The sequence below is a fragment of the Erinaceus europaeus genome, chromosome 12, assembly GCF_950295315.1.
Source record: "Erinaceus europaeus chromosome 12, mEriEur2.1, whole genome shotgun sequence".
Taxonomy (NCBI): Eukaryota; Metazoa; Chordata; class Mammalia; order Eulipotyphla; family Erinaceidae; genus Erinaceus; species Erinaceus europaeus.
This window is the reverse complement of record NC_080173.1, coordinates 3,266,090-3,292,390: the sequence shown is the minus strand read 5'-3', so window position 1 is coordinate 3,292,390 and position 26,301 is coordinate 3,266,090. Positions and strand designations below refer to the sequence as shown.

At 46.9% G+C, this 26,301-nt stretch overlaps 1 protein-coding gene across 1 annotated transcript in view; it reads left to right on the top strand.

Annotated features, from left to right (window-relative positions):
- LOC103114541 (phosphatidylinositol transfer protein cytoplasmic 1) overlaps nt 1-26,301 on the top strand; it is a 142,160-nt gene that overhangs the window by 88,055 nt on the left and 27,804 nt on the right. The window contains exon 3 of the mRNA XM_007524235.3: nt 8,487-8,582. The gene's annotated coding sequence lies outside the window, so the exon portion shown is untranslated. The remainder of the gene's footprint in view (nt 1-8,486; nt 8,583-26,301) is intronic.

Below are 26,301 nucleotides of genomic sequence, written 5' to 3'. Positions count from 1 at the left end.
ATCTTCTCACCTCAAAGAGCTGGTGGTCATCACCGGAGCTCTGACAGCAGCTGCTGCTGAAAACACCCACGTGAATGGGCCGCTCGTCCCGCTTTCTGAGAGGCCTGGCTAGACCTCGGCTAGTTGATAGCAGTGTTGTCTTACGTCTGGATTCTGCCCTAAAACTAGTGTGTAGACTGGACTTCCTATCCTGCTGTGGCTCCTGCTCACACTGCATCAGGCCCACGGTCACTAGATGCTTTCTTCCCATCGTCCCTCTGTGCGCCACCCAGGCCAACTGCCGGTGTGGTAAGGACAAGAAGCCATGAGCCAAAGAGCAAGACACAGGGGACTAGCTGGACCTCGAATCACACGCCGGCTTTTCTTCCTGAAGCAATATTGTTTTACGCCATCAGACTTCTGTTAGAAATCATTGTAGGATTTTTCTCTTTTTTATTTGATAGTGCTGAGAGGAATTGAGACAGGAGAGACAGAAAGAGAGAAAAAGTCACCTGCAGCACTGCTTCATTATTCACAAGTTTCCCCCTTGCAGGTGGGGACTGGGGACTTGAACATGGGTCCTTGTGAATTTTAATGTGTGCTCCACTGGGTGCTCCACACTCAGTCTCCTATTTATTTATTTATTTATTTATTTAGAGAGACACCAGAGTACCAGTCTGGCACATGTGATGCCAGGGATCAATCTCAGGACCTCAAACTTAAGAGCCTAGTGCTTTAATTCACTGCACCACTCTGCAAGCCACAACCATCAGACTTTATAACTGGAAAGAGCTTTTTTATTATCATTCCCTTTTTGTTTCCCTTGTTTTTTGTTTTGTTTTGTTTTGTCTTGTCATTGTTGTAGTTACTGATGTCATCGTTGTTGGATAGGACAGAGAGAAATGGAGAGAGGCGGGGAAGACAGAGAGGAGGAGAGAAAGACAGACACCTGCAGACCTGCTTCACCGATTGTGAAGCGACTCCCCTGCAGGTGGGGAGCCGGGGCTTGAACTAGGATCCTTATGCCGGTCCTTGTACTTTTCGCCATACTAGAATGAGTTTTAGGCTGAGTGAACAGTATAATGGTCATGCAAACAATTGAGGTTCTGAGGTTTCAGGTTCAACCCCTAATATCACCACATAAGCCAGAGCTGAGCAGTGCTCTGGTAAAAGAGAGGAAAGGAAGGGAGGGAGGGAGGGAGGGTAAAGGTGGGGAGGGGAAGGGAAGGGAGAAGGAGTTTTAGTGGTCATTCACGCCACTTTATCCAGACTCATTGTGGTCACACCTCTTTGATAATCTTATGAAGGTGGTCAAGCCATCTCCTAAAAATGAATGCACTTTCCCAAGCTTGGTGTGCAGGTCCAGATCAGACTGCTTTCTAGACAAAGCCATTTATTCTGAAGACGAGGACATGTGAGCTGAGAGAAGGTCACATAATTCAAGCCTGGCCTCATTCCCAGTGGAGGACCACTGAGTCGAGACTGTGAGGTTTCCTCTCTACCCTGAGCCCTGTCTTGGGAATCGTGGAGAGCCAGGGCAATAGAGCCGGCCTTGTGAAAGGAAGCTGACAGTGTGTATGGCACAGGGAGTAAGCAGTGTTTTGGCCACAGACTCCATTCATTCAGCAGGTAGGGGTTGAACATCTGTGCATATCTATCTTCTAAATCCTCAAGTAATTGAGAGATTAATTATTAGCTAGAAATTCAAGTTCCCCCACCCCCACCCCAGGGTTACTGCAGGGCCTTTGGTGTACAGCACTGTGAATCCACTGCTCCCACTGGCCATTTTTTAAAATTTTTTATTTAAGAAAAGAGACATTAACAAAACCATAGGGTAGGAGGGGTACAACTCCACACAATTCCCACCACACAATCTCCATATCCCATCCCCTCCCCAGTAGCTTTCCCATTCTCTATCCCTCTGGGAGCATGGAACCAGGGTCATTGTTGGATGCAGAAGGTGGGAGGTCTGGCTTCTGTAATTGCTTCCCCGCTGAACATGGGCGTTGACTGGTCGGTCCATACTCCCAGTCTGCCTCTCTCTTTCCCTAGTAGGGTGGGTCTCTGGGGAAGCTGAGCTCCAGGACACATTGGTGGGGTCTTCAGTCCAAGGAAGCCTGGCCGGCATCCTGATGGCATCTGGAACCTGGTGGCTGAAAAGAGAGTTAACATACAAAGCCAAACAAATTGTAAAGCAGTCATGGACCCAAAGTTTGGAATAGTGGAGAGGAAGTGTTGGGGGGTACTCACTGCAAACACTAGTGTACTTCTGCTTTCAGGTATATATTTTGCACTTGTTTATGGATACGTGTGAACATATGCTCTCTCTCACAGAACCTGGTCTATCTAGGTTTTGGGACTTTGTTAGGAAGTGAACCACCTGGGATGGAATTAGAGAATACTATGAAAGGAAAGGTCTCACCCGAGTAATGAAGCTGAAGGGTTGTCGTTCCACACCTGAAGTCTCTGGACACAGTCTGAGCTGAAGCATGTTGAGGTGGCACTCGTTGCATTGATTAGGTTGTGATTGGCAGATGCAATATTATTTGATATGGATTGGGAGAGGCATGTGGGAAAGTGGGCCCTACCCTAAGGTTCCAGGACTGGGGGAAATATAGGCTCTCTAGGGGAGATGTGAGGTTCCTGCTGTCTTAGGAATCAAAAAGACAATGGATAGCTACTGTTATCATCACATTATTTGGTAATTGGGTTAATTTTGAAAAGTCCTTTTGTTAGGGTTTGCTGTACAGTACCCAGCATCTTGTATATAGCTGTGCCACCGGTTGCTTCTGATCTGCTTGGTCTAGGCTTTTGAAAGAGTCTGCATATCAAAGACACAGCCTATATATTAAAAAGACTCAGTATGTGTTTTAAAAACTTCGAGACATACAATCAGTTTTCCCCCTCTCATATTAATTAACCAGTGATTTATATGACTACACTTTACTAGGAGTGTACAGAAACACCATCCCCCCCAGGGTTACTGCAGGGCCTTGGTGTGCTGCACTATGAATCCACTGCTCCCATTGGCCATTTTTTTCCTTTTTTTTTTTCCCATCTCTTTCCCTATTTTTTATTGGATAGGACAGAGAGAAATTGAGAGGGGAGGGGAGATAGAGACAGAGAGACTCCTGCAGACCTGCTTCACCGCTTGTGAAGTGTCCACCTTGCAGGTGGGGAGCAGGGACTCGAACCAGGTCCTTGAACATGGTATTATGTGAGCTTAACGAGTGCACCACCACCCAGCACCGCCCCCCCCCCAAAAAAAAATTAAGGTTCTTTGTAGTCTCAAGCCTGAAGAAGTTGAAGTCCACAAAGGGAATTTTTGCAGCTTTGTTCAGAAACCCCACTCTAAAATGTTTACTGAAATGTTCAAGAAAAACAACTTTCCCATGGCTAGTATTTCATGGACTTTAAAGCAAGAATGAAGGAAGCATCTTAATGAAGGAGACCGGAGTTTGAACCAAAAGCTACCTACTTATGGTCAGCTGCAACCTCAGCTGTTCAACAAAATAGCAAAGAAGTTCCAGGTCTTTGGGGAGCCACTCAGAAACAGCCACTCAGCACAGACATTTTATAAGTAGCAGGAGAGCCAAATTCCAGCTTCATCTTCTGGAAAGAAGCAGGAAGCACTTTTGACTAATATTTGCCTTCTTGGTTGGGTGCTAAGAGGCAGCCTTTTATCCCTGAAGATCCTGGACATTTACCGAGTCTGAATTTGTCTGCTCACAAGCTCCAGCAAAGCACACTACTTGTTCAAGCCTCAGCTTTCCCATCTGAGAATCGGGGATAGTGATGGTATCCTGGAACTGTAGCTATTGAGTCACCAGAAACTACTCCTGAGTTTTATACCTTCTTCTGAGTAAAACACAGATCTCCCTCCACTTGTAATGGGATTATATTCTGACAGATCAATCTAAAATAGAAAATACCCCAAGTAAAAGGCTCACTTAACTATTGAACTACATAGTTAAGCCTGACCTACCTATCACATGATCAGAACTTACATCAGCCTACAGTTAGTCTAAATTACCTGACACAAAACCTTTTTTATAATAATTAAGTGTGACTGTCTCATGAAAGGTACTAAATACTGAGAGTGAAAAGTAGTCTGTGGTGTATGGTAGGGTGGGGGTAGATAGCATCATGGTTATGCAAAGAGACTCACATGCCTGAGGCTTCAAAGTCCCAGGTTCAGTCCCCCATACCGCCATAAGTCAGAGCTGAGCAGTGCTCTTGTTAAAATAATAATAATTTTAAAATATAATGCAAGGCTATACTTTCAGGGATAGTTCTATAGTTCTCTACTGAAAATATAGTGCGTGGTGCTCATGGTACACGGCAGATAGCCTGGAAGCCTCACTCTGCCACCACTGTCCACTATCAAGAGGGACTTGATAAAGGTCAGCATTCAAAGTACAGTGATGGGGCCAAGATGGTGAGACAGAGTAGGCCTATGGATCCCTTCTCCCAAAACAACAACAAAATCACAGTAGTACATAGAAAAACATGCACAGAGACAGACTTTCCACAGCAAGAGACAGTAAAGTCAGCATCCATATGGCAGAGCACAGAAAGATACCCTCTGCAAAGATGAAAGCCCCTTCACTTGACAACAAACAGCAATCAGGAGAAATGTATATGCTGTGCGGCTGTCGTCTGGTGAACAGAGGGCAGGCTGTCATGAAATCCTGGCACAACTACGACTCTACGACAATGCAAAACGGGAAACAGGAGAGGGGGCAGGGCAGCTGCAACACTGCCACTGCCCTGTAGCTTGCTAGAGCACTGGGGACTCTATGTTGGAATTCAGTTTCCATAGTAACAGATCCTAGGGCCGTATTCCCAACTCACACTCTTCCAGAACATGTATCCTGACAGACCCAGGATGCCTGTAGTGCTATCTCGACCTAATCTGAGACTCCAGCCGCAGATCAGATCTGAACCACTGCCCACAGAAACCTCATGACTGCTGGCTGTGCGTGCACAATGCCAAGCTTCTGATACATATGCAGGTTCAAGCACAGGTCCACGAGTTCAGGTCCTTAACATCAAGAAGAGTCAGAAGTTTGGGGGAATTACCAGTGAACCAAGACAGCAACAGGAAGAAAGCCCCAAAGTCAACAGAGCTATATAAACCTCCTAAAAAGAATATTGAAACTCTAACACTAGAGCTGCTCACTCAGGTAAGAAGTTCAGTGGAAGAAAACTTCAACAAAGAGGAAGAATCAGAGAAGTCATAACAGAAATCAGAGAGAGAAAGAATAGAGGGGGTGAACTAAGAAATACAGCGGAGGAGCCCACCACCAGAAATCCAAAGATCTAAGAGTTGAGTTGGAGGATAAAGTGGAGGAAACTATCAAGAAACTGCAGCAAAAGAGCAAACAGCTGAAGTAAGTAAAGATGATATAAGGGCTTTGGGAACAACCTTGAGAACAGCATTGCCGTTATACGCTTCTCATAGGGGCCAGGTGCCGGTGCACCTAGTATAGCGTGCATGTTACAGTGTGCAAGGGCCCAGGTTACAGTGTGCAAGCCCCTGCCTCCCCCCACACCCCCGCAGGACCAATGCTTCATGAGTGTTGAAGTAATGCTGCAGGCCTCTCTCTTTCTTTTCTGTCTTCCACCTCCCTCACAGTTTCTCTTGTCTTTATCAAATAAATAAATAAATAATTTTAAATAAATTAATCAGATTAAAGGCTCATCCTAACTTCTTTTAAAAATAGAGGTTCTCAGAAGGAAAACTGAGAGAGCCAGAACTTTTATTTGAAAAACCGCTTATTTGAAAAGCCATTAATGTCCCCCACACTAAAGGAATATAGACTCTTGGATCCAGGAGGCCCTGAGGCTTCCAAATGAAATGCACTGTGACCTAAACTCACCAAGATACGTAATAGTAAAGTGGCAAAGATCAAAGATAGAGACTATTACTTGTTTGGGGTTTTTTGTTTGTTTGTTTTGCTTTGTTTTTTTATTAACAAGGGCTTCATGCATGTGCAGTTTCACTACTCTCAAGATAACTTTTTCATTCAAACAAAGAGGAGAGGCAGCAGCACACAGCTCCAGACCCCCCACACACACACACACACCCACACACACACACCCATAAACAAACACACGTCATGCCGCAGCATCATACACCGCCAGGGCTCAAACAGCTGTGCACATGGCCACATGTTCCACCCAGTGGATCATCTCTTGACCCAACAAAGAGAAAAGCAGAGTCACCTATCAGAGAACTCACACAAGATTATCAACCGATTTCTCAGCAAAGACTCTATAAAGTCTAGAAAGGACTAGCGGGATATATTCACCTCTTCAGTATATGGCTTCAGGGGCCTGCAGTACATGACTTAGTGCTGGTGCCACTGTAAAGAAGTGGTACTTACAGAATCCAGCCCCTTATCTTGACGCAAGGGTTGAGGGTAAGCCTGGAGGCCAGGATGTGATGACCGGTACAGTGGAGGAGGATCAGGTGTGTGAAGTGAGTTAGGAAGAGCCATAGAATTGGTGTGTCAACCCGTTTACTCTCCAACTTTCAGTCCCATAAATTTTCCCACCGATTAATTTCAAAGCACTCTAACTTCTTTCATGATTTACTCTCTAGTAGCTGTTTTGTTAATAAGGGACATGTCTTGGTGCACATTTTTTTTAAATTTTTTTTTTTTAATATTTATTTTATTTATTTATTCCCTTTTGTTGCCCTTGTTGTTTTATTGTTGTAGTTATCATTGTTGTTGTTGTTGTTGGATAGGACAGAGAGAAATGGAGAGAGGAGGGGAAGACAGAGAGGAGGAGAGAAAGACACCTGCAGACCTGCTTCACCGCCTGTGAAGCGACTCCCCTGCAGGTGGGGAGCCGGGGTTCGAACCGGGATCCTTATGCCAGTCCTTGTGCTTTGCGCCACCTGAGCTTAACCCGCTGCGCTACAGCCCGACTCCCCTTGGTGCACATTTTTAAAAGACTCATGTTTAATCATTAGTCCCCCAATAAAGGGGGAAAAAAATCTGGGAGGGAAAATACTCATTCAAAAGAGAGAGAAATATTCACACAAATAACCTGAGACCCAGTATTTTCTCTCATGACTGTTTCTCCACTCACACGTGGACTTGTGTTCCTCACTGACTGTCCGATTCACTTCAAAACAATCCTTCTGTCCCTCCCAAATAATTCCAGGGTGTCCCCAAAGCTCTTGACTTCAAGTGGCAATGGAGACAACCAGAGCTGCTCCAACAAGTAGTCTCTCCCCTGTCTCCGCAGAAAATGCATTGTCATTGATAGGCTGGGGAGTTAAAGCCCTTTGGGTAAAGCCTGAAGAGTCCAGTCTTCAACCCTGTCAGAAGGAAACAGGTGATGAAGCAAACAACAGGCCCGAAGGGGGAACTGCCGGCATGAATATTATCCCAAAGACATTCTGAAAGGATGAGTAGCTTCAATTTCAGAAACAAATCAAGGAAAGTGTAACATATAAGGAACTCTATGGATGCTCTCCTGTGGGAGATCTTGTTATTAATAGGCACCAAATTTGTGTCAAGACAATGTTCCTAGGTGTCAACCACTCTATTCTTCCGAAGTATTTCATCCTTCCCCCAAAGTGTCAGCTTTAATTAGCGTTAACAGATGATTCCCCTGCAGGAATTAACAGTGAGGTGGGGCATACAGTCAAGACATCCTCTAAAGTGGTTTTGCACACTGGGTCTCTGTGCCATCTTTCAGAAGGACTGGGAAGATCATTCTTTTAGACCAGAAAAACTGCAATGGGAAAAAAGGAAAGGAGCTGAATCTTTCTATCAGATTTATATCTCTATCAAAGACTGTGTCTTCCATATTTCTTTGCAAGTGATGGACATTCTAGACCAGGAGAAACTAGAGCAGCCCCACATTAAGTTGTTTCCAGATTCTTCCCAAAAACTCTCCCTCCCACCTCCATGTTTACCAAGGAAATCATGCTCTTAAAAGTAAGATGCATGTTTACCCAAGATCATTGGAGTAAAGGCATCCTTTATTTTCCTTTGGTTGGCTACCCGTATCTTATTTTGTGAGTCCATGTAGTTTGTAAATTAAACACATACACACTTTGATGAAAAAGAAGCGTCCTTTTCTTCCCCGCATCACGGGCTGTAGTGCTGCTCTCTGACTCCGAGGAAGCCAGGTCTCCACTCCACTCTGTTCACGTGAACTGCCAGAAATCAGCAGACTCCATGTCTGGAAGAGACGTATTTCTTCACTCCTAAACGCCTAAAGCAGCCTGCTTTTTCTTCTTCTCACCAAGTGGTGATTGATGCCACACCTGCCTCTGATGTGACAGAATCTAAGCAATGAAGAAAAGCCTTTCCTGATTCGCACACATTCCGAAGCAGGTGGAGAGAGCACCAGCCAGGGGCACTGCGCCAACAGAGATGCTTGGCAGGGTGTTTTTCTGCTCCAGGCATGGTTGCACCAGCCGTGGCACCTTGAGGATAGCACCTGGTATCACTAACCTCAGATATGTTGCTGGTCTCTTTCAGATTTTTGACAGTGAAGCCAAAGACCTAGAGAGAGAAGTCTGCTTCATCGACATTGCCTGCGATGAGATTCCAGAACGTTACTACAAAGAATCCGAGGTGAGTGGCCGATGGGACGGCATGGAAGATATCCACTCTTTCGTTATCCGCACAGATATTCGCGGAGTCCATCATAAACTGCAAGACTTCCTTCTTTTGTTTTTCCGGGAGGGGGGCCTTTCAGGGGCTGCCGAAGGACATACATGCAAGCGAGCACCTGCAGTCTTGGTGTTGACTGCGCTTGGTTTCGCATCTTGCTGAATCATTGCGGACCTCACAGTTAAGTACCTTCACTGCTCTGGCTGTCACTCAGTTTCAACTTAGTCTCCCTGCCCCCCCCCAACTCTGCCATCAGTCTGAGCAGCAAAATATTTGCACAGATGAACCACCCAACATACTAACTCCTTAAAAGGGGGAGGTATGGGGTCAGATGGTGGTGCACCTGGTGAAGTGCACATGTTACAGTGCACAGGACCAGTTTGAGCCCCCATCTTCAGGGGAAAGCTTCACAAGTGGTGTCTCCTTCTCTCTCTCTCCCCCTCTACCTCCCCCTTTCTCTTCATTTCTCTCTGCCCTATCCAATATGATGGAAAAAATGGCCACTGGGAGCAGTGGCTTTGTAGTGCTGGTACAGAGCCCCAGAGATAATGCTGGAGCCAATAATATGATATGATATGATATGATATGATATGATATGATATGATATGATATGATATGATATATGACGTATGTGCGGCCACCTCTGGCTTCCTGTTTCACTGCACACCTAGACACCGCATCTCCCACCACATGTTCCGTGAGGGCTGGAGCTGTTTTTTCTTTGCCTCTTTGGAGTGTAACACAAAGCACTGCTCTCTGCATCAGTATGAAGACTTTGACAGCTCACCTCAGCGTCAAAGCTTTCCCTCAAGAAAACAAAGCTTTCCCTCAAGAAAACATCTTGATTTAATAAAAAGGTAACTGGGGAGGCTGTCTTTCTCTGCACTGGTTGCCTTAGTCCAATCTTTTGACGTCACTGCCCGTGCTAGTTACCATGTATCTCCTTGTTAGTATCTCAGGAATGGCTGTGGCTGGAATGTGGGCAACCCTTATAAGCAGCAGCCTGTCCTATTGCAGCCACGGCAGACGCAGGGCTGTTTGGGTGAGTTAGCGACAGGCAGCCAATCATATCTTTGGACTCGAGACCCCAGCCTCATCCTTCAGCCACAGCACATGACCTTGAGAAGTCTTCTCAGATTCAGTCAAGCTGACTTAAGATATAACAAACAAACCTGTTAAAAATGAATTCTGCCAGTTACATAAACTGGGAGCCCAGCATGGGTTAGATTTCCTGACTCCACAGTTTGGGGTTCATTTGAATATGAAAGTTGAATGGAATCTGAGCAAACACTTTCCCTGCTTTAATTGCTGGCGTCTGCAGTGCAGCTGCTGGCCCCTGAAAGACCAGGGAGAGGCTGACAGGAATCCTCTCGCTTTGGCTGAAGGGCTGAGGCTTTGCTTGCTTGCTTTCTCTCTTTTGCTTCCTTCTTTCCTTCCTTCTTTCTTTCTCTCCCTTTTTTTCTTTCTTCCTGTCCCCATCATCAATTTACTCTACGCCCTGAAGTTTCTTTCATTTTATTTTTACCAGAGCACTGCTCAACTCTGGCTGATGGTGGTGCTGGGGATTGAACCTGGGACCTAGGAGCCTCAGAGAGTCTGTTTACAAAATATTTATGCTGTCTCCCCTGCCCATGCCCTGAACTTTCCAAGTGCAGTGCTCTCTACTTTGAAAGTGCCCTCAGTGCTGAGGAGGAGAGATTTGACTTCCTAGAGTAAACTTGGCCTTACTCTAACAGATTCATCCATCAGTATTGGGGGGATGGGAGCCTCGTGGAATGCAGGAAGTGTTGGGCTGTGGGGTGGGGTGGGGCGGGCAGACAGAGAGGGGCATCTGCTGTGCTTCCTGGACATCCGCCTCCTTTATGGGGGTCTCCCAGAAAGCCAGTGTTGCCAGAAACCATGGAACTCCTGTCAGCTCTTCCTCTAAGACTGCTTTATGCGGTCCTATCTGCTGGGCACTCAGACAGTTCTTTCCTGTTCTGTAGAAAGTCTTGGAACAAATGTGGAATGTGCTGAAGACATCATCAAGTGTCATACGTAGTAACTGGTGCTGGCTCATGACCATGTGCTCTGGGTTCCAACAAGTGTCTACTGGAAAGTGGCTTTCCATGTATGTGGATGGCCATTCAGAGAGGAGTTTGTTTTGTTTGTCTTTCTTTATTTGCCACTCATTTCCTTGGGTCACAAAGTATTATTTTCTGGATGTAGTTTGACCAGAAACAAGAGCTCATTCACCCACTAAACATGTGTGGGGTATACTCAGTGAATGTCACACACAAAATGAAGACAGGGACATGGCAGTGAACAGAGGAGACTCTGAGAGTTTCTCTCTAGGATTCCTCTAATCTAGTGGGGGAGTGAAACAATGAAAAATAGTCATGGGGGGGGTTCAGGTCCTGGAGCAGGATGGTGGATGAGGAAAATATAGAAAAATGAGAAATTTTATACATGTATGTATTAGCAGCTATATTTACTGTCAACTGTAAACCATTAGTCCTCCCGATAAAAATTTCTTTAAATAGTTACATGAGTTTATAGAGGGAGTTTATTTATACATATAGAGGGAAAAGTCAGGAGGAAAGGACAGGGGAGAGAGAGTGATAGGGAAACTGAGTTTAAGAGGATGGAGTCAGGGGAGCCAGGCGGTAGCACAGCGGGTTAAGCGCATGTGGCGTAAAGCACAAGGACTGGCGTAAGGATCCCAGTTCAAGCCCCCGGCTCCCCACCTGCAGGGGAGTCGCTTCACAGGCAGTGAAGCAGGTCTGTAGGTGTCTCTCTGTCTCTCTTCCTCCCTATCTCCCCCTTCTCTCTCAATTTCTCTCTGTCTCTATCCAATAACAAATAAGCAAGCAAATAAATAAATAATAAATAGGATGGAGTCAGGAAAGATGTTCTGGAAGAAGGGACACATATGCTGAAACTCCTTAGATGGGAAGATCTGGGAGACGGCGTCCAGCTGGTAGTGGCCACATGTGTGGGAGGCCCAAAGTAAATGTCCGAGGGGAGGCCTACAGGACAAGAGGAAAAACCAGCAAGAAAGAGGAACTGGAAGGAGGAGGGTCATGTCCAGACACTTAGGTTTTATTCAAGTGCAGTGGAATGTCAAGAAAGAGCTTAAAGCTGGACTGGCACATGACCTGACTTGTGCTTTTTGAAAGACTGCTGTGGATGGAAAATGGTTGGGAGGAGAATAGGTCCGAGTCAAGAACCATGGAGGCTATTAGTTTCCTCTATTACTGGCCACTTAAGTTCCCTGGTGACGTGGACAGCTGTCAGCAGAGATAGAGAAGAGCAGATGGTTTTGTTATTTTTTTTACAAGAGAAATGCAGTGTTTAGTAATAATAACATAATCTATCTCCTACATACATCAGAGAAGTCCCAGGGAAACCTACTAGCTCACCAAAATCATCACCACCTTAGATAATGATTTTTTTTAATTCCTTACCATTTTTTTCCTGAAATAATGGGGGTATGTTGTTGACTCCGGAGGTGGCACAGTATCTAAAATACTGAGCTCACAAGCATGAGGTCCCAAGTTTGATCCCCAGCATGTGCCAGGATAACACTTTGGTTCTCGCCCTCTGCTCTCTCTCTCTCTCTCATACTTTTTTTTTTTAAAGAAAGATGTTTTTGAAATAGAATTGGTGGGGCTGAGAGATAGTGTAGTAGAGTGTATGTTGCCATGCATAAGGCCCTGGGTTCGATCCCTAAATGGGGACACACACACACACACACACACACCACACACACACACACACACACACACACACACACACGAGTTGGTCAAGAAATGGGCATGATGATGTGAAAAGAGTAGGAAGAGTAAGGATGATCACTGGTTATGGCTTGACAGACAGGATGAAAAAAAGAAGTCATTTTTGGAGAAAGAAGGATAGACAGATTGAAGCTAGTGAGGCATTTACAGCAAAGAGAAGGAGTCTAGAACTTAGACGAGTGCTCTGAGGTGGAGGCATACTTCTGCCTGGCAAACTGAAAACAGTCTAGGTCCTGGGGATGGTGAAGAGGAAGAGAGCATACCATGCGAGGGGAAAGAGGTCAGTCATGAAAGGATGGCAGGATTTGGAGGTGAGGAAGAGCACTGACCAGAGAGAAGGGAGCAGGGAGCAGTCTGCGGCGAACACGAGTCGAAGAAGGAGAAGGCGACCTGGAGGCCATGCGAGGTCAGAGTGGAAAGTTGTGGTGTGCTGGTTTGTCTGCAGACAGCTTGACTGTCACGTCAGGTGCTCCTGCCTCTAGCAGAAGCCATCAAACATCCTAAGTTGCACAGAATAGCCCTTGACATCCAAAGGATTATCTGGCCCCAGATGGCAACAGTGCCAAGACTGGGAAAACCCCCCTTGGAGAAAAAGCTTATTGGAAAGAGTGGAACTCTGGGTTCAGCTCTCATGCTCAGAGGTAGCCCTTTGGGGTGCATACAAGGAGGTGCCCCATTTGGGCTGCATTGCAGAGACATGGGAACTTGAGTTCACCCCTCACTCTGCCGGGTACCTTTCCTGCTCGCATCAGGGGCAGAACTCTTCCTTGATAACCCCGGCAGTCAAAGCACCAGGCAAAAGCCAAATCGAGGGCCGTTAATGGACTCTTAGGGAAAGCACACCTTGTGCGCGAGACTCCTTCACACACACACACACACAGGTACCTTGTGCGCAAGACTCCCTCACACACACACCTTGTGCACAAGACTCCCCGACACACACACATACACACACACGCACACACACATACACACACACGCACACAGACACACACACACATACCTTGTGCGCAAGACTCCCTCACACACACACACACACATGCACCTTGTGCACGAGACTCCCCGACACACACACACACACATACACACACACGCACACACACATACACACACACGCACACAGACACACACACACATACCTTGTGCGCAAGACTCCCTCACACACACACACACACATGCACCTTGTGCACGAGACTCCCCGACACGCACACACAGACACACAGACACACACACACATACACACACATGCACACACACAGACACTCCCAGGCTGTTTTGGATGCTGAGTCATTAACGTCACCAACCAGGGACTAAGGGTAAAGGCCACGCAATGCAGAAGGCAAGCCATTTCCAAAGACGCTGCGACTTGGCACTCCCCAGGAGTGATGGATTTTAAATGCTGGCACAAGCCCCAGCAGTAAACCTGGTGGCAATGAAAAAGGGGGGAGGGGAGGGAAAAGGAAGAAGGAGGAGGAGAAGGAAAAGGTGGAGGAGGAAGAGATGGACAAGGAGAAGGAGGAGGAGGCCAAGGCCTCTTCTGTAAGGTGACTGGAGCTGGGAATGTTTTTCTGGGCCCCTCTGCCTGTCAGCTGTGGCGCCACCACTACAGAAGGGCCATGTGGAGGTTCAGGAACCCAGCCCACTCCATGTTCTGTCCTTGCAGTTCTGGTGTTTCCCCGCCCACAACAAGAGCCTAGGCTTCAGCTCCCATGAGCCTCTTAGTCTCAAGGTTTTTTGTTTTTGTTTGTTTGTTCATTTTTTTCCAGAGCACTGCTCAGCTCTGACTTATGGGGGGGGGGGAGGTTTGAACCTGGGAACTTGGAGCCTCAGGCATGAGAGTCTGTTTGCATAACCATTATGCTGTGTCCTCTGCCCAGTCTGAAGTTGTGTGCTCTTGTCAACTGCACATTCGCGAGTTGTGCCGTATTGTTTGGGGACAGGGAAGCCGTGTGGCTTCTCAGGCAGAAAGAGCACCTGCACTGACCCTCAGACACTCCCTGCAGCCCCACACACCAAACCATAAAGCTCTCTGCCCCCACTCACGTTAGCACCACTGAAGCAGGAAAAAGGACATGAAGCCAAAATTCCAAGCAGGTTGCTCTTGCTATGTGACCGATGCATGGGTTCTTGCCTCTGGAAGATTTCTATCCCAGCCCTTTGATGATCTGCCAAGATTCCAAGGTGAAGGTTCAGCCCAGGAGCGAGAAGCCCCGTTCACACAGTAAGTCATAGTGCGGCCACACACGGCACAGCGCAGACAGGCATCTGTACCTGCGGAACGTGGCTTGGCAGCTTTGGAGGCGCACAAACTCACTTCAACATACAGTTGGCACCGTCTCCACAAGGCGGGCTTAGAGGTCTCTCACACAGAGGCCTTGAGTGTCCGCTAAGTGAAGTCCAGCACTCTGCCAATTACTTCACTGCAGCCATCCACAAGGCCTGCACCCCTACAAGACCAGCAGTGCTCAAAAAGAACACGCAGTCTCCACTGGCCTCCTTGCTGTCACCGCCACAGCTCTCCTCCAGAGACCTGAGTGTGGAGGCACACACACATCTCCGAAGTTTTCAGACCTGCCTGGAGCAGAAAGGGGGGAGAGGGAGATCTCTGTGTGGCAGAGAAAGCTGAGAGGCTGAGTGTGTCTATGTGGGGTAGGTTTGGGTCATGACCATTGACGTATGTGGACAGACAGGAAAGGGGTCCCAGTAGTTCTCAGCTGAAGGCAGTGTCTCAGCTGGAGATGTTTTTGATCGTCAAGATCAAAGGGGGTGGGGGCGTTTGCCCTGAGTCTCGTGGGTGGAGGCCGTCAAGCAAACTGTGATGTACCCCACCACAGAGAAGCGTCCACCCTCCCGTGCTGGCCTTGACTAAATCAGGACCCTGCCGGACGCTAATCCAAGGAAAGGAAATTTAATCCCTATTACTTAATCATCGATCAGGCTGGTTGTTTGAGTTCTTTGTTTTGTTTTGTAAGCACTGAGTTCCTGCTGGGCCCCAGGTGCTGCACCAGGCAGAGGGCTGGAAAGCAGACCTGTGTTAGCGGCTACTGCCATTCAATTTGATCTTCTCTCCACAGATGAAGGAGAACTCCGACTGCCCTTCACTTGGAGTCTCTCTCACCAGTGACAAATACAGCATAATAATTTTAATGGCAAAACTGACAGTGCTTTGAACTCAGGTAGCAATGAAGAAAAAGGGATAGTGAGGGGCTGTCCTGGAAGTGGTGTGATTGAATGCAGAGCAGTGGAGGGAGGGGTGGAGAGCTGCCCCTGGAGTGCAGGGGCTGGAGACCCTTTGGAAGCCAGGATCCAGGCTCCTGTTTTACAGTCTTGTGAACCAAAAAAAAAAAAAAAATCTGCAGCCAGTTCATGGCTCATACCAATCTAAATATCTGTTGAATTTCCTCTTAAGGGAAAGAAACAGAACAAAGGGAGATACATCTCACTTTTCCAATAACTGTCAAGGGTGAGAGATTAAATGCTGTTTGCTAAGACAAGCCCCAGAAAGGGAACGGAGAGACGAACTGAGTAAATATTGTCGTACTTAGCTGTACCCTTTCAGTACAAAGTGCTTCATTCCAAACCACTCTGCTCCCTCAAACTAAACATATTTTCATTTTGGTCTATATCTTGGCGTTGGGGGGGTGGTAGAAATTTTCAGTTATCCCCAATTGGCCAGATTTAGCACAGCTGCCTCTTGCTGGGGTACGCTATTGAGTTCAGCTTGTTGTATTGTTATTGTCATTCCTTTTCCTTTTCCTTTGGTCCATCTGTTTCTTTCCGAGAGTAACACAGCTGTTTTGTGATGGGCTCCAACACTACTGGGGCCGGGTACCTCTAATATAATGAGAGGGCTGGCTTGCACTATGGGTGGGGGTGGGGACTCTGAGCCCTCCTCTTCACAAGGTCTCCACAGGTCACTGCAGGTAGAAATTCACAGGGAAGCACTGGGGGCAGGGCAGGGAGAGCACCCCTGGAAGAACCTGGGAGTGTGAATGATATGATAATAAAAATTAGTTGGGGGGGGGGAGGGCGCCAGGCGTTGACACACCTAGTTAAGAGCACACACATCACAGTGAGCAAGGATCCAAGTTCAAGCCTGGCTACCCACCTGAAGGGGGAAAGCTTCACAAGTGGTGAAGCAGGACTGCAGGTGTCTCTCTGCCTCACTCCGTCCTCCTCCCCTTTCAACTTATCTGTCTCTGTGCACTAATAAATAAAAAGAATTTTTAGTAAATAAATAAAATCATGGAGACAATAAAAGTGATAAATATTCCACCTTCTGCACCAGCTTTTAAGAAAAATAAAAACTGGGGGCCAGGCGGTAACACACCAGGTTAAGCACACAGGGTGCGAAGTGCAAGGATCAGTGTAAGGATCCCGGTTCGAGCCCCCGGCTCCCCACCTGCAGGGGAGTCGCTTCACAGGCGGTAAAGCAGGTCTGCAGGTGTCTGTCTTTCTCTCCCCTTCTCTGTCTTCCCCTCCTCTCTCCATTTCTCTCTGTCTTATCCAACAATGATGACATCAATAACAACAACAATAACTACAATAAAACAAGGGCAACAAGAGGGAAAATAAACAAATAAATAAATATTAAAATAAACTTTAAAAAAAGAAAGAAAAAGAAAAACTATTACAAAGCTGTTTTAGTCAATGATGTCATTTATCCCAGTGATCTGGGCTATATATTGTCTCCATTCTCTGCATAAGGAGACTGAGGCTGGGGGCCGCGTGGTGGCGCACCTAGCTGAGCGCACATGTTACAGTGCACAGGACTTGGGATCAAGCCCCCAGTCCCCACCTGCAGGGGGAAGGCTTTGAAAGTGGTGAAGCAGGGCTGCTGGTGTGTCTCTGTCTTTCTCCCTCTCTGTCTCCCGCACCTTCTCGATTTCTGGCTGTCTCCATCCAATAAATAAAAATAATTTTAAAAAATTAAATTTAAAAAAAAAGACTGAGGCTTAGAATAACTTGCTAGACATTTCAGGAAGGCTCTACTCAGACCCCGGAAGGCTGACCCTGACAGGCTGTGACCACTTCCCCTCAGCCCCAAGCTGGCTTCTTCTCATGAAGCTGGAGGTACAACTGCTGTCTTGTCTCTGAAAACCACCCTTGGGTATTATTCTCTCCTCCAATGCTTTTGCTGCTGCAAAGTCTCACTGATGAGCCTCCCCACCGATCTCACTTTGGGTGGGGGGGGTAACAAGGACTTTTCAGGAAGTTACCCTCCTTAGGTTCAATGGAACTCAACTCTCCACCGGGGGAAATTTTCCTCTCTAATAAACATTCTAGAAAAGAGTGAGTTGGACAAAACAAACTTGGTCTGAAAGAAGAAGGCCAGGAGGGAGAATTTCTTTTTAAAAAGGGGGGCTGGGAAGTGGCACATCCCATTAAGTGCACACACCGCCGTGTGTAAGGACCTAGGTTCGAGCCCCCGTTCCCCACCTGCAAGGAGGATGCTTCATGAGCGATGAAGCAGGTCTGTAGGTGTCTTATCTTTCTCTCTCCCTCTCTATCTCCCCTTCCCCTCTCAATTTCTCTCTGTCCTGACAAATAAAAATAGAAAAAAAAATGGGGGAAAGTGGTCACCAGAAGCAGTGAATTTATAATGCAGGCATGGAGCCCCAATGATAAACCTGGTGGCAAATTTTTTTTTTAATTTAAAGCAAAACAAAACAAAAACTGATCATTCCACAGCTGAGTAGTATAGGAATTTATCAAAGAAAAAGAGAAATAAGAAGGGAAGGGAAAAGAAAAGGAAAAAGAAAAGAAAGGGGGGGGCAGGTGGTGGCATACCTGGTTGAACGCACATGTTACAGTGCACAAGGACCAAGGTTCAAGCCTCCGGTTCCCACCTGCAGGGGGGAAGCTTCATGAGTGGTAAAGCAGGGCTGCAGGTGTCTGTCTCTTTCCCTCTCTATCACCCCCTTCCCTCTCAATTTCTGGCTGTTTCTTTCCAATAAATAAAGATAATTTAAAATTTTTTTTAAAAAAAGAAAGAAAGGAAAGGGAAAGGAAAGGAAAGGAAAGGAAAGGAAAGGAAAGGAAAGGAAAGGAAAGGAAAGGAAAGGAAAGGAAAGGAAAGGAAAGGAAAGGAAGTGTTATAGTTACTACCCCTCACTCTCCCCAGTGAATGCACCCACAGGTCTCAGTCTGGGAAGATTTCTCATCTGTATCTAGCTTCTGAGGAAATGGTTTTTGCTGTTTTTGTCTCAGGAAATTTTTCTTTTCTCACTTTTCATCCCCACAACAGTTTTGGGGAGTGAAATGCTTTGCCCAGTCTCGCACTCACATGGGTAGTACTTGCTGGGGCAGGGACCTCACCCCAAGCCCTCGCTTCTCGTTAGTTCCGCTCCTGGGCCTCAGAGATGCTCCCTGCAAGGAGCCATGGAGTGGCTTCCCCAAGGGGCTCACTCACCACAGCGACCTGTTCTGTGTGCTGGGATTTCACTAAGATATTGGAGGGAAGACAATGTCTTGAGCTGGCACCTCAGCCAGTTTGATATCTATCCCAGCTGTAAAAATAGAAGCCCTGGCAGTAATAATAACCACAACAAGGCTACAACAACAAGGGCAACAGAAGGGGGAAAAAATGGCCTCCAGGAGCGGTGGATTCATGGTGTAGGCACCGAGCCCAGCAATAACCCTGGAGGAAAAAAAAAAAAATAGAAGCCCTGGTGGCTGCCGGTGGTGCACCTGACTGAGCACACAAGTTACCACGTGCTAGGATCCTGGTTCAGATCCCAGCTCTGCCTCTGCAGGTGGGATGCTTCACGGGTGGTAAAGCAAAGTTGGTCTCTCTCACTCTCCCTCTCTCTCCCTCTCTCCCTCTCTCCCTCTCTATTTTCACTCCCCCTCGCAATTTCTCTCTGTCCTATCAACTTAAATTAATTAATTTAAAAAGTTATACTTCAAAATAGAAATTCTGTCTTCCCTTCAAAACACAGATTAAATGACATGTTGAATATCTCTGTCCCAAATTGTAAGACCACGTTTCCCAAAATAATACAAGACATGCAGAACAAGCTCGATTTAGGGACAGTTAACCCAGTACTGGTTACTGCTGCCCTGCGACTCATCAAGAATATCTGCTAGTCTCCTACCAGCTTGATATTTAATAAACTAAGCGACGTATGGGTCAGAGTGCATGTCTGTACTGTGAGACTCCTCACCTGTGTCGCAACAGCACTGCTCAAACCAGAGGGGGCAGGGACGACAGCTTCTCAGCACACCACAGCGGTCAGTCAGAGGCTGCCAATGAGGAGCTTCGTGTCGGGGGAGAATGGCTCCTGTTCCATGTGAAAGCTGGTGCCTGGCCCTCATGGTCACTCAGAAAGGTGGGGGGTCCTGTCTGGGATTCCCTGCAGTGACCTGATTGTTTTTGATCGGTGGTGCTGTTGGAAATAGAAAGTAAATATTAGGTGATGGCTGGGACTGCTAAGACCACCAGACTGGTGTTGTGTAACAGCCTGCTGGGGAGCTGTCTCTTGTTGCCATGGGATTGGCTAGCAGGCCCCAAACCAGACACAGAGGAGTGGCAGCACCACATGTCACAGGGAGCTGCTAATTCCTGAGACCAGGTACTCTCCAGCACCAGCCCAGAAAGCCCTGCCTGCCATGACTCCCCACCTCATAGCCTGTCCTCGGGAAAGCAGTGTAGTCCATAGCTGTTTGCCTAACCCCAAAGTCAAGTGAAGGAAATATTCTTTTTTTTTTTTTCCCTCCAGGGTTATTGCTGGGCTCGGTGCCTGCACCATGAATCCACCGCTCCTGGAGGCCATTTTTCCCCCTTTTGTTGCCCTTGTTGTTGCAGCCTCGTTGTGGTTATTATTATTGCCATTGTTGATGTTGTTCGTTGTTGGATAGGACAGAGAGAAATGGAGAGGGGAGGGGAAGACAGAGAGGGGGGAGAGAAAGATAGACACCTGCAGACCTGCTTCACCACCTGTGAAGCGACTCCCCTGCAGGTGGGGACCCGGGGCTCGAACCGGGATCCTTACGCCGGTCCTTGCACTTTGCGCCACATGCGCTTAACCCCCTGCGCCACCGCCCGACCCCCGTGAAGGAAATATTCTAAGACTGTTGAGAATAGAAATTGAGATGTCTCCCACAATGATCTTGGGTCCATATTCCCAGAGGGTTGAAGAATAGGAAAGCTGGGAGTCGCACAGCGGGTTAAGCGCAGGTGGCAAAGCACAAGGACCGGCATAAGGATCCCGGTTGGAGCTCCCGGCTCCCCACCTGCAGGGGAGTCGCTTCACAGGCGGTGAAGCAGGTCTGCAGGTGTCTGTCTTTCTCTCCCCCTCTCTGTCTTCCCCTCCTCTCTCCATTTCTCTCTGTCCTGTCCAACAACAATGATAGCAATAACAATAATAATAAATACAACAACAATAAAACAACAAGGTCAGCAAAAGGGAAAAACAAAAAAATAAATAAAGAAAATAAAAAGAAATAGCCAAGTTGAGTAGACACTAGGGCTGGGGAGATAGCATAATGGTTATGCAAAAAAAAAAAAAAAAAAAAAAAAAAACATTTCATGCCTGAGGCTCCCAAATCCCAAATTCAATCCCCAGCACCACCATAACCCAGAACTGGGCAAAATATTAGGGCAAGCATACAGGGCTTCCACACTCCTATCACGTTTGTGTAATCCCCCCTGCAAACTCCCAGTACTCCTTATTCAAGAGCTTACAGAGTTTTTATTTTATTTTATTTTATTTTTATTACAGAGTAGTGTTCCATTGAATATATAAGCACAACTTCTTTTTTAAAAAATATTTTATTTATTTATTCATGAGAAAGATAGGAGGAGAGAGGAAGAACCAGACATCACTCTGGTACATGTGCGGCAGGGGATTGAACTCAGGATCTCACGCTTGAGAGTCCAGTGCTTTATCCACTGCGCCACCTACTGGACCCACAGCACAACTTCTTTATTCAGTTATCTGTCACTGGGCATTTAGATTGTTTCTGTACCTTGACTAGTGTCAAGCACAGCATTGCAAATATCCCTTTAATTAGTGCGTCCATGTCCTTTGGATATATATATGCCTCGGAGCGGGATTGCTATCATTTGGAACAAAGTGGATGTCACGGGAGGCAGTTTTGCTAGATGAAACAAGTAAAGAGGTGAAGGACATCTGCTAGGTGGCATTGCTCATATGTGGACTACAGATGCCTGAAGCACTTAACTTGCAAAAGAAAGACTGCCAAGCTCTGGCGCTGGGAGAACTAAGGTGGGGTGGGCACAGCAATTTGGTGGAGGATGTCGACAGGCCGTGCAGGAGTGAGAGAAAGCCCCCTGAAAGCTTATGATTTTTGAGGTTTTTCTTTTGTTGTCTTTATTTATTGGATAGAGACAGGTAGAAATCGAGAGGGAAGGGGATGATAGAGAGGGAGAGAGACAGAGAGACACCTGCAGCCTTGCTTCACCACTCGTGAAGCTTCCCCCTTGCAGGTGGGGATCTGGAGCTCGAACCTGAGTCCTTGCTCACTGTAACATGTGCTCAACCAGGTGCGCCACCACCCATTCCCAAATCTTATGATTTTGTAAGTCATTGTTAAATCACTAGGGAAAAAATGTTTTAAGAGTTTATAAAATTAGGGGGTCGGCAGTAATACAGTGAGTTAAGCACACATGGTGCAAAGAGCAAGCACCGGTGTAAGGATCCTGGTTCGAGCCCCCAGCTTCCCACCTTCAGGGGGGGGGTCGCTTCACAAGCAATGAAGCAGGTCTGCAGGTGTCTGTCTTTCTCTCCCCCTCTCTGTCTTCCCCTCCTCTCTCCATTTCTCTCTCTGTCCTATCCAATGACAGCAATAACAACAATAATAACCACAACAATAGGGTGTAGGCAGTAGCGCAGTGGGTTAAGTGCACATGGTGCAAAGTGCAAGGATCTGAGTAAGGATCCTGGTTCCAGCCCCAGGCAGGCAAGTCACTTCACAGGCGGTGAAGCAGGTCTGCAGGTGTCTATCTTACTTTCCCCCTCTCTGTCTTCCCCTTCTCTCTTCATTTCTCTCTGTCCTATCCAGCAACAACAATATCAATATTAGCTACAACAATAAAACAACAAGGGCAACAAAAGGGAAAAATAGCCTCCAGGAGCAGTGGATTAGTGGTGCAGGCATTGAGCCCCAGCAATAACCCTGGAGGCAAAAAAAAAAAAAAAAAAGAGTTTATAAAATTCACTCTTAGGGGGCCAGGTGGTGGCCACGCACCTTGTTGAATGCACAAGTTAAAATTCATTCTTCAGACTCCGTTCCTAGGAGGTTGGTAGGTGGAGCTGAAACTCTCTCTCCCATGTGCGCGCGCGCGCACACACACACACACACACACACACACACACACACCCTGTATTTGATCTTGCTGGTGCCCAGCCTATCTAGGTGTCTCACCCTAAATCAGCTTGAACGCATTTGTTATGCCATAAAGATTAGACAACAGAACATACCTAGTGTTTGGCACACCAGCTCTGGTACAGAGCACTTAGTAAGCACTAACTACTGTGGTTCTGTTTGCTTTCTGTGTTCTTCATTCTCTTCTGATCACCTTTCTTGGCATTCTCTTCTGCTTCATTCTTCTCGCCTACCCCCTGAAAGTCGTCAACAGTGCTCACCTTCCAGGCTAGAAACGGGAATGTTACATAATTCTGTGACTTGTGCTCAAGTTGTTGTTGTTGTTGTTGTTTTGGTGATTTTTTAATATATTTTTATATACTTATTTATCCCCTTTTGTTGCCCTTGTTTTGTTTTGGTTTTTTGTTATTGTTGTTGTTGTAGCAACTTTTTCATCCTTAGGCTCCCTGTACTCCAAGTGGAAAGTTTTTGAGTTTTGCTGCCCCTGAATTAGAACCAAGGAGAAAGAACACAGACCAAAACACCCCAGGCCAATACCAAAACCCCGTTTCCTGCCTGCCGACATCTCAAACACACCTTATGATTCAGGCTCCTCTAAGAAAGTCACTTGGAGAGGAACAGCACAAATCACTTAGTGTTTGCAGTACACCCCAGTGCCAAGAGCAAGTGCTTTAAAAATAGCACTAGGTACCCGCTGCTAACAAAGCAAGAACTGACTGCCTGGGGCTACGACTTGTGTGGAGGGGGGTTTGAAGCTGACTCAGAGCAGCTGACCTCTTAAGTACAGTTTAGGTCTGAGTTCAAGCACACTCTTCAAGCCCCTTCATTCTAGTTTTCTTTTTTAAAAAGATTTTATTTATTTATGAGAAATATAGGAGGAGAGAGAAAGAACCAGACATCACTCTGGCACACGTGCTGCCGGGGATCAAACTCGGGACCTCATGCTGGAGAGTCCAAAGCTTTACCACTGCGCCACTGCCAGGACCACCATTCTAGTCTTTAGCAACTTTACTGAGACATCGTTCACATAGTATACAATTCATCCACTTAAAATGTAGCACCCAGCAGGTCTCTAGATTCACAGATAGGGGTGGTCACTGTCAGAAACAATGTGAAACACACCCAGAAGAGTCTGTAGACTGGAGCTAAGGACCTGCCCTGGTCTGTCTGATTCACCCCCCCCCCATGCCACTCAGCCCCAGGTGACTACTAAGCTTTATTTATTTTCATTTTTTGTGTTATCTTTATTTATTAAGTGGATAGAGACAGCCAGAAATCTAGAGGGAAGGGGGTGATAGAGAAGGAGAGAGACAGAGAGACACCTGCAACAGTCTCACCCCCTCGCAAAGCTTCCCCCCTGCAGCTGAGGACCAGGGGCTCGAACTCGGGTCCTCGGGCACTGTAACATGTGAGCTCAAGCAGGTGCACCACCACCCGGCCCCAGTATTAATCTTTCTTACACTGGTCCTTGGGCTTTGCGCCATGTGCGCTTAACCCGCTGCGCTACCGCCCGACTCCCCAACTATTAATCTTTCTGTAGAGTTCCCTGCTGTGAACATTTCACATAATGAGATCCTCTAATATGTCTTTGAAAACTAGTTTCTGGGGCCAGGCAGTAGCTCACCTGGTTGAGTGCACATGTCACAATATGCAAGGAGCCAGGTTCAAGCCCCCAGTCCTCACCTCAAGAGAGAAGCTTCACGAGCTATGAAGCACTACTGTGGGTCTATCCCCTTTCTCTCTCCCTTTTCTCTCTGTTACTATCCAATAAACAAATAAAATATTTTTTAAAAGTAAACTAGCTTCTTTGAAAATCCGTTCATTTGAGGGGCCTAGTGGTGGTTCACCTGGTTGAGCGCACATGTTACAATGCACATGTTACCCCAAAGTTCGAGCCCCCGGTCCCCACCTGCAGGGGGAAAGCTTCGCAAGTGGTGAACAGGGCTGCAGGTGTCTCTCTGTCTCTCTCCCTCTCTATCACCCCCTTCCCTCTCCGTTTCTGGCTGTCTCTATCTAATAGATAAAGATTGAAAGAAGAAGAAGGAGAAGAAGGAGGAGGAGGAGGAGGAAGAAGGAAGGAGAAGATTCCTTCATTTGTATGTGTGTCCTTTTAGGATTCAAGGTCAAAAAACTTTGGTTCAAATTCAGGAAAATCTTACCTGGCTAAAAGACCATTTACTGAAGTGGAATAAAATCGCATCTGAACACTCTGGAGTCTTAAAGACATGGCAAAAATCTGACGTGTGGTTGGTTCATCCCTGTTACAAGGATGAGTGTTAGAAATTCCTGGCTAGTTACTGCTTGGCCCTTTCTCCGCTTAACATTCATCAAAAACTTCTCATTGCAATTAGCAGGGCAAGCCCCTGTTGGTTATAGTCCTTTGTGGTTCCAGCTGAAAGTGTAATTAATCATGCAGACATGATAACTCAACGAATGGTCGGCTAATCACATCGCTTCTGAGCTACAAGCTATGCCCCAGCCAGACCACAATCTCCAGGGGCTTCTCCTTGCACCTCCAAGGTATGAGACTGACTCTGACAAACACAGAGGCTGCTGTCATGAAGCAGCCATCAATATCACCTTCGTCCTGCTTTGCCTAAGTGCGAGATGGATGGGGCCTGCGGCATGGTTGACCCAGTGCATAAGAGGCTCCTAAGATGTGCCCTCTTGGGAAGACTGGCAGCAAGATCTATGAGTTCCATCTGGCCCCGGAGAGACAGCCCTGGCACCAGCTCACCTCCCTCCCTACAGATGGGCTTTAACGACAGGGACCAATTTGCCATCTGCCAAGCGTGAGGAGCACCAACGGGACCCACAGCCAGAACTCTCAGTGCGGATGAAGTTAGAAGCCCCAGCCAAAAGATCTTGCAGTCTCACACAGACCCAGCCAGCCAGCCGCTAGATAGGAAGGACCCTGGAGGCAAAAGGGCTGCCTCCAGACAACTTCAGTGTCACCCGTGAGGCAGGCATGTGCCGTGTGACCCAGGAAGTGAGGGGCAGGGTGCCTGCCTCACACTAGCTGTCTCTTCCCAAAACTTTCTAGCCATTTCCTCATCAATTCTAATGCCCGCTCCTGTTTAGAGACTATTTCTTTTTTTTTTTTTTTTGCCTCCAGGGTTAGTGCTGGGGCTCAGTGCCTGCACTACAAATCCACTGCTCCTGGAGGCCATTCTTTCCCCATTTTTTGTTACCCTTGTTGTTGTTATTATTGTTGTTGTTGTCATTGCTGTTGCTGCTGTTGTTGGATAGCACAGAGAAAAATGGAGAGAGGAGGGGAAGACAGAGAGGAGGAAAGAAAGACAGACACTTGCAGACCTGCTTCACCGCTTGTAAAGTGAGCCCCGTGAAGGTGCGGAGCCAGGGGTTCGAACCAGGATCCTTATGCCGGTCCTTGCACTTTGCACCAGGTGCACTTAACCCACTGCGCTACCACCCAACCCCCCAACCAGACTATCTTTAAGTAAGATATAGTGGTTTGACTTTATTTCTTTTTTATTTTTATTATTATTATTGGATAGAAGCAGCCAGAAATCGAGGGGGATGGGCAGGTAGAG